Consider the following 16,200-nt stretch of genomic DNA (forward strand, 5'->3'; position numbering starts at 1 on the left):
TAACACAATCAATGTAATAAAACCGTTTATAATTGTATCCTGGACAACCACAATTCCATTAAAAAATTCTAAAAGTGTTCTAACAATGAAGCACAAATAATACAACAATTTAGTGCTTCAATTTTGATGTTCTTCACAATACCTATATTATGTTTTATATGAACAAAATGCATTGTGTGAAGTTTTATATTTAAATGAGTTTCCTGTTTTTGCATTCACTTCCTTTTTCTATCTTGCAAAGAATGTTATTTTTTTTCCTTATTCACATGCAAGAGGATTGAATCTATTGCATTTCCCCAACATTCGGTCACCTTCAACTTATATTAGTTGGTGTTCCACTTCGTGGCCAACACCAAGTATTGTAATCGTCGGAAAAACCGACCACCTCAGATCGGGCTCAAACTTGGTATGAGCACGTTTTAGACATCCCACATTCCAAAAATGGTGGTGGAAAATTTTTGATCCGGCCGGCCGGCCTGCCGGCCGGTCGCCCAAACTTTGCCTTATAGCTCGAGAACGGTAACAGATAGAGACTTCCGGTTTGAAGTTTTCTATAGAAATGTGGGTGTAAAATTTCATTTTTTCGCATTTTCAAAATCCAAGATGGCCGCCATCCGCCATTTTGAACTACTGTCAACCACTTCCCTTATAGATAGAGGTCTGAAATTTTAGTATGTTGTAGAGCTCAGTGAGACGTTTTCATCGATAACTCATACTTGAAAATCGGTCAAGCGGTTTAGCAAATATGGCGGCCTAAAGCAAAAAGTGTTTTTTCAAAATATCTCGAGAACGGCTTGACCGATTTTGACCATCTTGGTATCAAATGAAAGGTATTGCGAAGCCCTACAACTGTCTAAAACATTTCAAGTTTCAAAAACATCCGCAAGAGGCGCTAAATTCAAAAACAAAAATTGCTTAACTTAAAGGGGCAATATCTCCGAATCCCCATTAGGCAAATCTTTTAAATTTTGATATGTTGTAGCCTGACTCAATATCTTTCACCAGTCCAAAAATGAAGAAATTCTATGACGCCGTTTAGAAGATATAGCCATTTGAAAAATTCTTGAATTTGAAAAGTTCTACGAGCCATATCTCCTGCACGGCTTGACCGATTTTTCTCATCTTAGTATCAAATTAAAGGTTTTGCAAAACTCTACAACTTTCTAGAACATCAGAAACTTCTAGAACCATTCCATCAGGATAAAAAATGCCAAAAACTGTTTTGGTGAAACAAAAATCCGCCATTTTGTGTTCTAGTGGTGACCTTGAAATGTATCGAAACATATGTCAGATTATAGCTTATTTCAAGACCTTTCCAAAACTAGTCAAGAAATATCTGTAGGTCCTATAGAACCAGAGATATGACCATTTTTATCCATCAAATTACTGAATTTCACAAAAAAATCAACTTTTCCTACTAATTCTGCTCACAAATCGCATTACAACGCATAAACAAACTTCTACACGTTGTGGGACACCAACTCTTATAACTGGACGCGTTATGATTGACTTTGTATATGTAGTGACAAAATGGTTGTAATGCAGCCATTACGGAAGCTTTTTCGCAACATCAAGCTGGGCAAAGTGAGAGTGAGCATATAGGGTGAGTTTATGGTGGTCATGAGGTGAACTTTTTCTCTATATACGAGTTGGTCTCCCTCCGGTTAAGTTTGTCGCTCAACTGTACAAAATGAGAGGTAGGGAAACCATAACAAATACAGCGAAGAAAGGATAAATTGTTCCACGAGGAGAAATGGAGACTTTTTATAGTTTCTCCCTCGCCATACAAGTCCTACACAATTCTTTATTGAGCTTTTTATAATTCTGACGCTCTGTGAACCCCTTCTTTTTTTTTACAAAAAAAAAACCCTCCTTGCAATGTAACTTGCTTCACCTCTTTCACCTCGCAAAAGGGCTTTTCTTTTAAACCCACCCTCGCTATATACATCGTCATCATATCTCTCACACTGCTGGTTACGAATGTCATCTTTGAGCTTTCGTCGTTGCGACGTGGTGAGAAATTGTGTGCCGACAAGAGTGGGTGGGAAAGCTTGCGACAGGAGGAAAAGTTCCTCGAGTGTTTTTGGGTTCTCGGCATCATAGAATTTATAGACTCACCCCTTCCTCTCCTAGCATTTGTTTGCCCCCCTGAAACTGTTCCCACCCATCAAAATTGCACCCATAAACGCTTCATATGTGTGTAATACGATAAAATTGAATCATGCCATAAAGGGTGAATATTTAGAGATGACACACATACGAATTTATATTTTTCTTTCAGTATTTCGCAATTCCAACCCCTTTGAGACGACGAGCAATCTAAAATATACTATCACCCAAAAGCGAAAAATAGAATATTACGATACCAGGGTGGAGGTACCATCATCGAGCCATTTCAATATCTCTCTTATTGATTTCTGCTTGAATTGAAAAATTCACCGCAAATACGACTAAATTCATATTTCTTCTTTTATATGTAGCAATGAATCTACATACGTGATAAATAAGAGGTATCAAAATGCTCTCTATTAAAAAATTCAGATGACAGTCAAAGTGTGGTGAAGTACAATGATGGTCCAGCAGAGTAAAGGGAATGTACTGGTAAGTTTCACTTACGGGCTGTGATTCTTCCTTCAGATGACAGTCCAAGTGTGGTGAAAATTGAGGTGGATAAATTTTTAGGAATGGCTTTCTCACGCATCGAATCACAGCCAACGCGCATGAGTAAGCCTTTCCCCAGAATTTACACGCGTTGGCTGTGATTCGATGCGTGAGAAAGCCATTCCTAAAAATTTATCCACCTCAATTTTCACCACACTTGGACTGTCATCTGAAGGAAGAATCACAGCCCGTAAGTGAAACTTACCAGTACATTCCCTTTACTCTGCTGGACCATCATTGTACTTCACCACACTTTGACTGTCATCTGAAGGAAGAATCACAGCCCGTAAGTGAAACTTACCAGTACATTCCCTTTACTCTGCTGGACCATCATTGTACTTATATATGTATATTTATAGGTTTATATATTTTTACATTTTTATATTTTTTATGTATAAAAAAGGCGCCCCGCTTCGCGGGGCGCCAATTAGTTTGTTTAAAATATATGTGAACAGATGAAAGTAATTGTTGATGTAGCAAAAAGGCAGAAGGCGGCCATTTTGAATTTTGAAATTAGTAAAATCTGATAGGTCATACCCACTATACCTAATGAAACTTCAATCGAAAAGCCACTATCAAGTACCGTTAAGTCGATATAAGGCAATATTACAACAATCGGTACATATGGAAACCTGTTTTGGTCTATATCTCTGAAACCGCGACATAAATTTTTTTTATTTTTTTTTTATTAAAACATAATTTATTAAAACATACTAAAATTTAATCGAAATCTATCGTCCAGTTTTTGAGATATTAATCGAAAACTGGTCGAAAACTCATCGAAACTTTGGTTTTTGATTGTAGGCCCTCTAGCGGTAACTTTTGAAACTTCCTATGTATAGATAATTGTAGACCTTTTTGAGATCTTTCATTCAAAACCGGTTTGGTTAAAATCGGTCAACCGGTTTAGGAGTTATGGCCAACTTTCGATAAAAGTCTTTATTTGCTAAACCGCTTGTCCGATTTTTGAAAATGGGGTATCGTTGAAAAGGTCTTAAGGGCCCCTATAACATATTAAAATTTCAGACCTCTAGCTATAATAGAGGCTGAAATATAGCGAAAACAAAATTGAAAAAAATTCAAAATGGCGGATGCAGGGGTGGGGGGTCGAATTTGATATCATAGTTGGACGACTTCCAGTCGATAATTGTACTTTGCCGGTGACCGCAAGTCTCTATCTATTACCGTTCTCTTGTAATTGAGCTCCAAACTACGGCCGGACGGACCGACGGCCGGACGGACGGACGGCCGGAAGGCCGGAAAAGTTTTTCGGCGCATACGTTTTTTGGAATGTGGGGACCCTAATTCGTGCTCATACCAAGTTTGAGCCCGATCCGACGACCTTGAGTTTTAGAGTGGACACAGAAGCTGTGCTATTCTTTTCTTCGAAAGAATCACAGCTAAAAGGATTAAAAGAAAAAAGCTTTTTTAACCAAAAAGTCGTGGATTAAAAAAAATAATTTTCTCTCACATTCAGTTGCGCTCTCATTTTCCAGTTTTCTTGGTTATATTTTCATTTTCTGAATAATATAAAAAAATGTATAATTCTTTTGTGGTCTATTCATAAAAATAGCCGGTAATTTTGTTTTATTCCGTCCTTACAAATACCCTTTGCGCTTGAAACTTTTACAAGGAAAAAGTCTCAAGGATTCAGATTAAGAAATTTTGAGCAATTGCTTCACTCTGGGACTCATTGAGATTTTTTCGGTACTCTAACAATGAACGGCTTTGGAGTTTTTTTTTTGCTGCCGTGAGGAAAAACTTTTTTCCACTCTTGTGCTTTTTTTGTCCTTCTCACTAGTTTGATATGTAATGTACCAAAAGTTAAGCAGAATGGTGCAGAGAAAGAATAAAATTTTCTTAAGGCACATTTACATAATTCGTCAATTCATGCTCAAGATATTCAAGTCAGCGAAAAACGTGGCCCTTCAATATAGGACTATACATACATATGTATGTATAAGGAATGCATGAAAATATATCTATGGGAAAAGACATATAGGTATAGCGAACAATCCAGAAAAATGCGAACAAACATTTGAGCTTTTTCAGCTTTTCTAACATTTTATCTTTTCTTTTTATTTCCTGCATATTGCATCGTCTTCTAAATCCATTCATTTACAGCTTTTTATCACAAAAGATTAAACTTCATGCGATTTATCCACAGATTAATCTGAGCATTTCAGGATGTTTTAAAAGTTTCTTTGTTATTGCAAAAAGTTTTCAGCTTATTATTATTCATATACGATTCATACATTTCTTATGTCTTAAAAACAATGAATGCGTGCGTTGTGTTATGTAATTATTTCTCATTTTTTAGCTGAGTTAGTTCTTGTTTTAAAATTGCTTCATTTTCTCCCTTTTATATTACTCTGTTTTAGGGATTTAATTGTATACTTAATTACTAACGAACTTTTTTGTTTGAGAATTTGAAAATCTCATCGGAAAGTTTAGAATGATTTTTCAGCAGTGCCCTTTTGTCCACTAATTTTATTATAATGTTTTAAGGGAATGAAAGAGACTAAATAGGAAATTAGACATTATTGTCTTAATTTACTGATTCAAACTTTTTATTCAATAATTTATTTTCATTAAATACTACTTTTTAAATATAAAAAGCGTATCGAAAAAGAAGAAATTGTGTATGTATTAGAAGAGTAGAGATTTTTATTTCAAACTGAATTTAATTTTTAATGAAAGATTGTGGTAAACTTCAAATATCTTTAAAAAATACGCGCAGAAATTTTGAATTTTAATGAATTTTATGAATCGATTTATAAGGATTTTGACAATTTAAATTATAATAGCTCTCAAATCTCTTCAAGTTGGAGCTATAAAATACAAGTTTGTTATATCTTTTATTTCTCCATGGAATCATGTTGAAACTTCTTCGCCAGTCTTGAGGAAAAAGTGAGCAAGTTTCAATGATATATGTAAGTATCGTGCCATAAGGATATAATCATCATTCCCACAACATTCTCATGAGTCTACTTTAGATAATTTTGGTGCTCGCCTTGTGTGCTTCAAGTAAAATTAGAACAACCTACATACATGACTTTTTCTCTACTCTTATCAACAATTTTCGCCCAAATTTGCCCTTTTCTGCCCATTCGGTTCTATCTGTAAAGAGTCGTCAATTGAATCAACAAAGATCAAGGTAATATTGTATTGTAATTGAATATCTTAAAGATAAAATTACCTTTACTGGAGTAATCAAAGAGAACAAAAATTAGGCAAATAAATTTGCATAAATCATATTCTTTCAATTTGTGGAATGAAAAAAAAAGATACACACATACATGTATGGGAAAATGTCTACACATAGAAAATGGATAAGTGGAAAATCTCAGAATGACAAAGCATAACTGTGTACACTTATGGTGCTACATATGGAAGATTCCCATGCAAATTGGATGGGTGAATTTTGTGTATGATTCCGAAAATCTGGGGTTGATATGCTCACACGGTGAAAGAGCAGCGAAGCAGCAACCAAAGTGAGATTCTGTGATCTCAATGAGACCATTACAGTTCATAGGAAATTCAACGAACTGTGAATATTTTCGGACAATACGTTTTATAAATACCGTGTTATATATTTTCCGGAGAGAGACCCTTATCCCTTACTATCTGGGGCATGTTTGTACCTTTCAAATCCACCCACATTCGTGAAACTTCGTCAACTGTACCCATCGAGTGTTGTGCAAAGAGCAATGCAAAAGCTTGTAAGTGAAATGCGGAGTAAAGCGGGGAAATCGTGGAAGGTGCTCTATGTTGAAAATGAACCATTTATTGATGTTCTGAATGTGAAAATGTTTATTCGAACGAGTGTAATTTCCGCTCTGATGGAGGCGCCTGGTTCAATTTTTCTGATTAAACATACAGAATGTACATTTGGTGTCTAAGTGGGAAAACAATATCGCTAATTGGTTTATCTATTACATCTATTTACCACCATAATATCACGCAGCCGATTGATAAAGTAGGGCATAACTCATCTCTGGTTTTTTATGAGTGAATTTTGAGAAAAATTCGTTATTTTCAAATTAATAGACGAAATGATTTGAATGTTGAGAAAAGTTTCACAAAACATTCCTTTTTGTTTGAGCTTATTGAAAATTTCTCTCGCATAGCATTTTTGGAATGTAAATTAAAACTTTATGGTGCTGCCGAAGTTCTATCAATTGAAAATAGTCAGCATTTTCTCAAAGTGAATTTGCCAAATAGTTCCCCAGTTGTTATATTATGTCGTCTATGTATTAAAAAGCTTCCGTACTTTCCCCATAATTTTCCATAATATGTAATAATTTTCTCCAATGGGACAATGGTCCATATTGTGAAGTTCTACCTCTTGTGTGGCTCCACTATTAAACATCCATAAATAAATAGACCAGAAATAAATTTGTAACAATTTGGGTATTTTGAATAGTCATAAATGTCGAGTGGAGTTAATGGATCGTGAATTCTAAATATCAACCCACGACTCATTCTACCTACGGGCACCACATTACTGGTAATATCATTAACAGTTTGAAACATATGCCCGCCTTGTTGTGGGGTATATGGGGGTTTGGGGACACGTTATTCGTGGGGATGTGCGAGTCATAGTGCGTTAAACATTTACTAGGTACATAGCGATTAAATAGCGATGCAGTATATCGTTAATGATATCCGCTATTCCCTCCCTATGTATAATACATATGCATACATAGGTGGTGTGGAGCTGAAAGTTGTGTTTGTGACTCTCACGCTGGACATGCGAAAATAGCCACTTTGACCACAGCTTTTCACTCTCACCCAGCAGCTATATTGCATATTCATTATTAATTTACTATCATTCAGATACTCGCGGCATTACGCACAAATACGCAATTAGTCATCGCATTTGAATGTCACCCCTATTGTGACCCCACCCCATGCTAAGTCTTCGAAAATTTGAGATCATTCGCTCGGTAATTCTCTCTACACATGCATTCATGCTGAGACAAATTGCTAAACATTTGCACAAAATAAAACTCCCCGGAATAGGGCTCAAAGTGAACGATTTTTCCTTGTACAGAAAAAAAAAATTTTTTTGATATAGACTTTTTGTGGCCTGACGGGGTTTATTTTGCAACCTAGAGACCGAGAAAAGAGGACGGCAAAACAGCACGACGGCACTGTATAATGTCAAAAGATTGGTGGGTGATTTATTATAATTCACCCAGAATAAGATTAATGTTTATGGGCGACAAGGGGTAAAAATCGCAAGCAACTATTTACCAATACGTCACATATTCTCGTGTTATATATTTATCAAATTATTGATCCCTTAAATCGTTTCTCAAAATAAATTTTTCCACCCCTTTCCAGTCTTTTCCTCACCGAGCTTCCTTTTTTGTCGCAAATTGCTAAAAAATCGATTAGAGCTAATGTTGGAACGCTCCATTGCTTCCTTTATTTCCTCCAAAAAATAAACTATTACGGTAAAATTAAATATTAATTAAAAAATAGAAGTTAGGGATTCCTATCCGGGCAGCATAAAAGGCTTCCATTGAACGTTTACATAATATGCATAATTCAGTTATATTAATAGGGTCAGCACGTGATTTATTTTAGGAGTTTTAAGTTTTCTCGGTAAAAGTTATGTTATTTTAATAATAATAAATCCTCAAAAAATACAGTAAATTATAATTGGTAATAAAGTCTCAGACTTTTATACACTCACACCCACCTGTTATGTAACAAATACCAAGTAAAAGTGCTTTGCAATTACAGGTCACTAAAGAAAAGCTTTGAAAGTTTTTCTTTTATATCGCATAAACTTGTATTTAAAAGTTCCTTTTCTCATAGCTTTCCCTTAATGATTTTTTATTAGAATGTAACTTTTCTTGTATTAGAAAGCCTTGAATACATTAAAATAATATTATGTACGCATTGAAAACGAATTCCCAAAAAGTTTTTGCAGCTTTCGAAGCTGAGAATTTCATTTAAAAGAAATTTAGTGAGCAATTAAAAGTTCCAGAAACATGCGGTGGCAAATGTTTCAGAGAGTGTGAGTCCTAATTTTCCTTTTATCAGAGAAAGTTAAAAAAAAATTGCAAAACGGTTGTAATTAATAGAAAAGTGATATAATTATGCTTTCCAACAAGAAGAAAAGTGGGGCAAGTTTGCATACTTTAATAATCCGTTTCTACGGCTATGGAGGATATGTGCGGAAAAAGGGAAAAAATGTGTATAAAAAGGAGAATGGAGTTAGTGGGGTTGAATAAATAAGCGAGTTGAAAGATCGTACGGTTGAGATGTGGAAAATGTGAAATGAGAAGCTCCGTCAACTTGTACTTCTCTGTACGTTACAAAGGTTCTCATTGCTCACATATTAAAGTTTCTTTGATATACTTATCCTAATAGTAAATACAAAGTATATACGTTGTGGTAGTACGGATAAGGTTGGCAGTCACCCACTCCAACAAGTATTTTGCATATCTCACTCATTAAACCCACCTCTTGACCATACTTTAATTATCCCTTCCATACCCACAGCACAATGATATCACATTTCATGCTCGGGAGATAATTTTGAAATTCATCCTTACTGGACCACGCGTCTGGGACGACTCTCTCCTATTTTGCCTTTCAAAAACATTTCTCTCATTCCAGCATTAAATGTCTCGTGTTCATCTAACCAGAACTCTTTGCCATTGTACGTACATAGTTGAAAACACATTGAAAGTAGAGAAGAAAATTAGATAAAATAGCTAAGAGCAATTTCATATGAGCATACCTACTTTTTAATTAAAATTAATTGCATCACTATATTTGGCCACTTTGTGCAAGTGAATCTTATGTTTAAAGAAGTGAGAATTCAATTTATCCCAAACATTGTCTAAAGCAGAAATTTGCTTATACTAGTATTATCATATTAGAGCATATTAGACTCTAAATCTAAGATGCTATAAAGCAATTTGCTCTCATTAGCATTTTATTGGGCCTTTTGAAACAGGATAACAAAAATAGGATTCAATTTCAGTTAAATTGAATTTCAAAGGAATTTATATTATACATATAATACATCATAATACACCTACATAACTTCACATACCTATATGAATTTACGATAGAAACTTGATGTCAGACAACCTTTAAGCGTTGACTTCAGATGTTTGCTTAATACTTCAAAATATTCGATAAAATTCCCATAAAATATTTGATGGCTCCATTGAATAATTGTCTCTGAATGCAGACTATATAGTAGTGCAATTAGGTTTGAAAAATTCCCATGTCGATGAGCCGAGCAACGAGCAAAGCCTCGCAATTTTTCGCATGCACGCAAATAGCTGTGACCTATAGGACTTAACGAATGAGCTTTTCCCCTGACTTTTCCAGCTATTTTATCCGTGCTCTCATTCGCGTTAGAGCACCGTGGTTGGATATTGAATAAATTTGAGTGGAATTAATCTGCGAACAGGTTAATAAATCAAAATTAAGCTCAATGTGTGTGTGTGGGTGGTAGAGCATGCTTGCTTCTACACATATATTGCATAGTACAAAGGAGTAATGGGGTAAAGGGGTGAATGAGGTCGGTGGTTGTTTGAGCTTCCCGGTTGCAAAACAATGAGGGTGGTCAGTCTATGTGACTTGGCTGTGGTATGGAGGTTACGTGGACACACGAGCTTTCCCCCCGTATGCATTGCTAGAGTATATATACTGAGAATGAACGCAAATGCTTTTGTAAAACGTTAGAGGTGGAAACCCTAAATAAAGATAAATGGTTTTACTTCATACATTAGAAAGCATTTCAGTAGCCTAATATATGTGGAAAAAATGCCAATGCCCTTGCCAAACTTTCAAGACCTTTTTACGCGCTTTACACCTGATAAACATTGAGCTTACATATTTCTCAACATTTACATAAATATTCCCTCTTGGATATATGGTTCGGAGTTTTCATTTCGTTTTGTGGTGAAACATGAGGAGAAAATGGGTGAGATTACAAGTGACATGGCTAAACGCTTTAATCACGAAGAGAACTCAAAGTTCATCATGTTAGCACATTTTTAATTTAGACGATACTCATGCGAATAACTCCCAGACAGATCTCAGAGAATTCACGAAAAGACAGCCCCTGGAATTTTCCTCATGGCTTCACTAATGCACTTTGACAGTCCTCTTTTTTTTTTGCTTTGCCTCTCCAAACTCAATGACTTTGGGGAGGAAATTTGTATGAGGCATTAGCTTTGCGACATGCTATCTTCGTGTATGACATAATGTGACCCTCAAAGATGCTCGAGGATTTGCCATCTGTGTGTATTCACTATATGTATTCATCCTGCTTTCATCGACCCACTTCAGCAGAGAAATTTCATAAATATTTCCAAGAGTAATTTAAAAGAAGGATGTAGACAACCAAATATTTCTTGTTTTGTGACTTGTTTTTATTAATTCTCGTGAAATTTTTTTTAAATATAATTTATTTATAAAAATTTCTTTTTTTTCTGAAAATTTTTAAAAGTAAATCAGAATAGAAAAAAAGATCTTAAACAGAAAAGCTTTTCTATGAGCCTCATAAAACAAGATTTCTAGAATCAATTAGTGCAGAAAGTTATTTTATACTAATTTTAATTTCTGAGATTCTATTTTTTAACAAATCGCCAACAAATACCTAAAACTTTTCTTCTAAATTGCAGGATGGAAACTTTCAAAATATTCTCCGGTGGACAATAAGTTTCCTTTCCTTTCCGCCAAAGATTTAAATCGCAGATTTAAACTTTAAATTGCGTCCTCACTGCTACACATAGAATACATATGAGAAATGTTGCTTTTTTCAAATTCCCCCTTTTGAAGAAAAATATTCTCCCCTTCAGCACCAGAAGGAAAAAATATTTTTCTCATGTCATAGAAAAGCGAATTGACCTTCATCAACTTCCCAACCCCCACACAGGAATGCGATATCCTACACAAGGGCGGGCAGAAAAAAATCCAGGAGCGTTGAAGGCAAATGGGATTGGGTGACAATAGACAAGGAGACGGGGGATCCTTTCTGCGGCACAAGAGAATTCACATCTAAATATTGTGTCGCATGGGGAGAATTTACAGATTGACTTAACCTTTCGATTTTATCAGATCTCCTGATTCCATTTAGAGGTGCTCCCTTTGTGACATGTGTTTTGAGATTTTGCCTTCAACATCCTAAAAAATGTGGTGCGTCAGTGTGTGTGTGTGTGTTATGTGTGGAATATCTCTCATTCTTCCCTAAGAGAGATAAGCGATGTGGAAAATGTTTCTCTTTTTATTAGATTTATTGAGGTCATAGTGAAACTCACGTTTTTCCTCCCATGTTCAGGAGATTATTGCAATTTGTTTGAAATTCTAATTTTATTGCCTAACCCACATTTCTTCTTTTTATTTTTAGACCTTTACTTAGATGGGGGTGTTGGAACACTGCTTAAATGTATTTAGGAAATTTGTTATGTATACCAGATAACACACAGCTCAAATTTTATTCATACAGTGTGGATGATAAAGATAAATGGAAGGATAAATGCATGATAAAATCCACAACGACTGTTTTTTTGAGACAAAAATCATGAGGAATCGAAAAATTTTCAATCTAAAGTAGGAATTTTTAAAAAATAATTCCAAATTTAATAAATTACTAAAAATGTAGTAAATGATGTCAATTAATGAATTTAAAAATTATTAAATAGCAGGTACATAATTTCCAAAGGCCAAATATTTCCATTTTCATTTTATTAATTATTGTAATGGAAAAATATCACTTTTTTATTTGCCCACAATTTAATTACTGAACAAATTGTACAAAATATTTTACAAAAATATATAAAAAATTACAATGATTGAAATTTTCCCCACTTTTTCGCAATAAAAAAAAAGTTTTCAGCAAAAGACTTTACATTTACAAAATGAATTGGATTTGGCGTGTGTGTGTGAAGTCATTACTCTTACAGGCAGGGGTTTGGCAGTGAGAAAGGAGAGGAGCTTTTTGGTATGGGAATATGGGAGAGAAAAGTCGAGAGCTTTTAGTCGTAATATTGGATTAATGTGACAATAAAGTGTGTGATGCTATTTCAAGAAGGGTGAACTTTAAGGTGGAAACGAGGACTTTCATGGGAAATTTTCTCTTCCGTCAACTATTAAATTCAATGGTAACATTGTTGCCTTGTGACCCTCTCCATGGCAAATCATATTGAATGCGAATTAGTTGCCATGAGAGTGATTTTGTGTATCACAAGTGTGGAGACTTTGCCTGAAGCACTTGAAATACTTTCTGCCCTCCTTTTAGCCCCATGCTAAAACCCCTTTTCAAGTGGCACAGTCCCTTTTGCCCAATTGTCGAAGATCAACCATCAAATTGAACTACTTCCTCTCACTCCATTTGAATTGTAATTGAGGACGAGGGAATATCAATAGAAGACCCACACGGTGCTTTGAGGGATCCACAGGAAATCTGCTATGCAACCCAAATCCCTTCTTTGCCATTCCACAAATTCTCACTATGTATTCCCATACCATATTATATATCTATATGTTACACATCATATCATAAACTTTCTCTATATACTTAAGTAGCCATTAGTGTTTAAAAAAAGAGTAATTCTGGTGAACTCTTAACATAAAATTAATTTTGTCTGGGCTAATACAAAAGCTTTTTTTTATATATATCTCTATTATTTCAATATAGCTTTGAAGTTGCAAAAGCTTTTATGACACCCATCCAACAATATTATAGACAACTCAAATTCCACTTAATATTTCACTCAAACTATCTCCACTGTTTCCTTCTCAAATATCCCTGGACAAATGATTAAACTTTCTTCAGGAAATAAAAACCTTTTCTCGCTCTTTGACCCTTGGAATGGAAATTAAATTGCTATTTTGTGTATGAAAACAAACATATTCACATGTCATGCTTTGGTACATATTATTGTTGTAGAAATTTCAAGCATTTACCTCTCATCAGCTCATTTCTGAGCATCTTAACCGGAAATTCATTGTTGTTTCCAGGAATGCTTGCATTCAGTACATATTGTTCATGTAACCGGAAGACTCTTCACGACTAATAATTTAAAGTTAACCCATTTGAAAATTTAACACTTATCACTTTCACTGATTGAAAATTTTGCAGTAAATTAAAGCCCTAAGAAGGGTATGAATGGTACGTAATATGAACTTTTGTACTTATATTCAAATCGAAATAATTTTTAAAAATTCAAGAATGTTGCAAGTCTTTAAAATTTTAATCAGATAAACCAATTATAGAACATTCATACTTGAATTAACAAAATTATTTATTCTAAATTGCTTTGGCAATCCTTTTAAACGTACATTCGATTCTTTATGTGGGAATTGTCTATGTTTGTATATCCTTAATAATTCGTGCTGTCCTAAATTTTTGAATATATAAACTATGTATATTCAATTACTTGTAAAATCGCACATTCTCTCACAATGAAATTTAATTTGCTTTGTATATGAGTGACATATCTTCCACGTGTACCAATTTTAGTCTTGCAAAAAAATATTTCCAGCTCAGCTTGATAAAATTTATACCGACAGCATAGGATGGAAATTTTCATCTAAATAGCAGCATGAGTGTGCATATGCATGTCTATACATACATATATGTACAATTTGGGTACTAGCAAAAGGGGGAAAAGGAGAAAAAAATTAGAGAATTTACTCTTTGTATTACCACACAATAAAGCGAGTGAGTTATTTTTATCTGAGACGAAGGATATAAAAGGAATCCCCCCAAATTTAATTGAATTTGTTTTAGGATAAACTCAGGCAGACAGAGAAGAAGCAATAGATAAATGTCAGAAATGTTTAATGAAATTATTTAGACGTCAAATAGAATTCTAATTTTATCTCTGCTGGCGATCGATACGTTTTGTGCTACGACTTCCCCATATCTCTCAGGAGGTTCAGGCTTTATTAACAAATATACAGCCCCACAGGATGGAACTGATGTATAGCTGCCTCCACACTGTCTGGCAGAATGTCTAAAAGTGGAGGCAACATAATTTCCTTCGTCATCGACAGACAAGGAAGAACAACACAACTTGAGGAATTTTCTCTGTGGGATACGACAGCAACGTTGTTGTATATTTCATATCTATTTGGCAGCTTTTTTTCCTCAATCTTTCTTTGGAAGAATCTTCAAAAAAAAAAAATCAAACCTCCCACTAGAAAAGTACTGCATTGAGAAGAGGTCCTTCCTGACTTACGAAAAAATAAACAGTCAGCATATAGGAGGCACGAAAAGACCAAACTTGGGTTTCCATTGAAAAAGTTTTCATTTAATTTGCAAAACAATTTCACTCAATGTGCCTTTTTATTCGTGCACAAAAAAAGAGAGATGGAATGGCAAAAAATATACAAACTTTTATATCATTCAACAAACGCATTCAATTCTCAGCATTGTGAGCTTTGTGTACCAGTCTCATAATATTTTACGGTTGTTTCTTTTATTTTGGCTGAATATGAAATGTTTGTGTTTATTATATTTATTTAAAAATAATATACAATAGAATATATCAAATATTGCAATATAATGCAGAAAAAATACACATTATACTCTATCTTATTAGATCATCTTCACACCATTTAAAAAATATAAAGTTTGAATTAAATTTATTTTTATTATTTCTGTACACAATAATATAAAGCACATGCGTAGTTGTTTTTTTTTAGCTTTTCGACTTATCCTTGGCGTTATAAGAGAAAAAGTGAAAATAAAAGATCTACAAATGCACTTCTTTACTCCATGATTTACGGTGAGACGATAAAGTATATTCGTAGGAGGAAGGTAGAGCCACGACAACAACTCGTAACCACATAAAATAGCAAGAGAAACTTGAATAGACGGTGCTAGGAATTATTCAGAGAGACATCCTTTTGCCATTTTCTCCTCAAGAACTGACAACAATTTTCTTCTCTCCCCTCTAATCCAGATTTATATAACTATATGTGTATAACTCGCTGTCACAGATCAATCACAAGGAATTCGGAGCACGTTCATGAGCTTCTTATCTCATTGCCAGGTTCATTCTTGCCACTTTTGATGAGATGACGTTGACTTAAGCCTGGCAAACTCCTGTTATAGTATTACATACTCATGTGTGCATCAAGGAGCTATCTCTTGCAGACACAAAGCTCTATTTGGTTATAAAATTTCCATGAGAATTCTTTCGTGAAGCTTTTCATGGAATATTTCTGATCAATTTACAGGTGAAAGTAGTGATGACTAAGGCAAAATATGTGTTTTGAAAATGTTGCAAAAATATGTTTGTTCCTTTAATCCTTTAGTGTTCTGCTCAATCCAAGAAACCTTTCCTTAGCTTGTTAAATATCTTAATAAAAAAGGAGTTTAATCTTTAAAAAAAAACCCTAAAATTGAACTGTAACTTATCCTAAGCTTTAGTCGTAAATCAGACCTAGTCCAAGGAAGGGTCCAAGCCAACTTATGTATAAGGCCTTTCTCTCTAATCCTATAAACATAATTTTTCACAATTTTGCTACCATTAAAAATATCTAAAAGAG

General features: G+C 34.4%; 1 protein-coding gene across 1 annotated transcript in view; it reads right to left on the reverse strand.

Annotated features, from left to right (window-relative positions):
* Positions 1-16,200, reverse strand: part of LOC129797437 (uncharacterized) — a 165,271-nt gene that overhangs the window by 45,438 nt on the left and 103,633 nt on the right. The window lies entirely within an intron of this gene.

This window comes from Lutzomyia longipalpis, chromosome 1 (assembly GCF_024334085.1).
Source record: "Lutzomyia longipalpis isolate SR_M1_2022 chromosome 1, ASM2433408v1".
Lineage (NCBI taxonomy): Eukaryota > Metazoa > Arthropoda > Insecta > Diptera > Psychodidae > Lutzomyia > Lutzomyia longipalpis.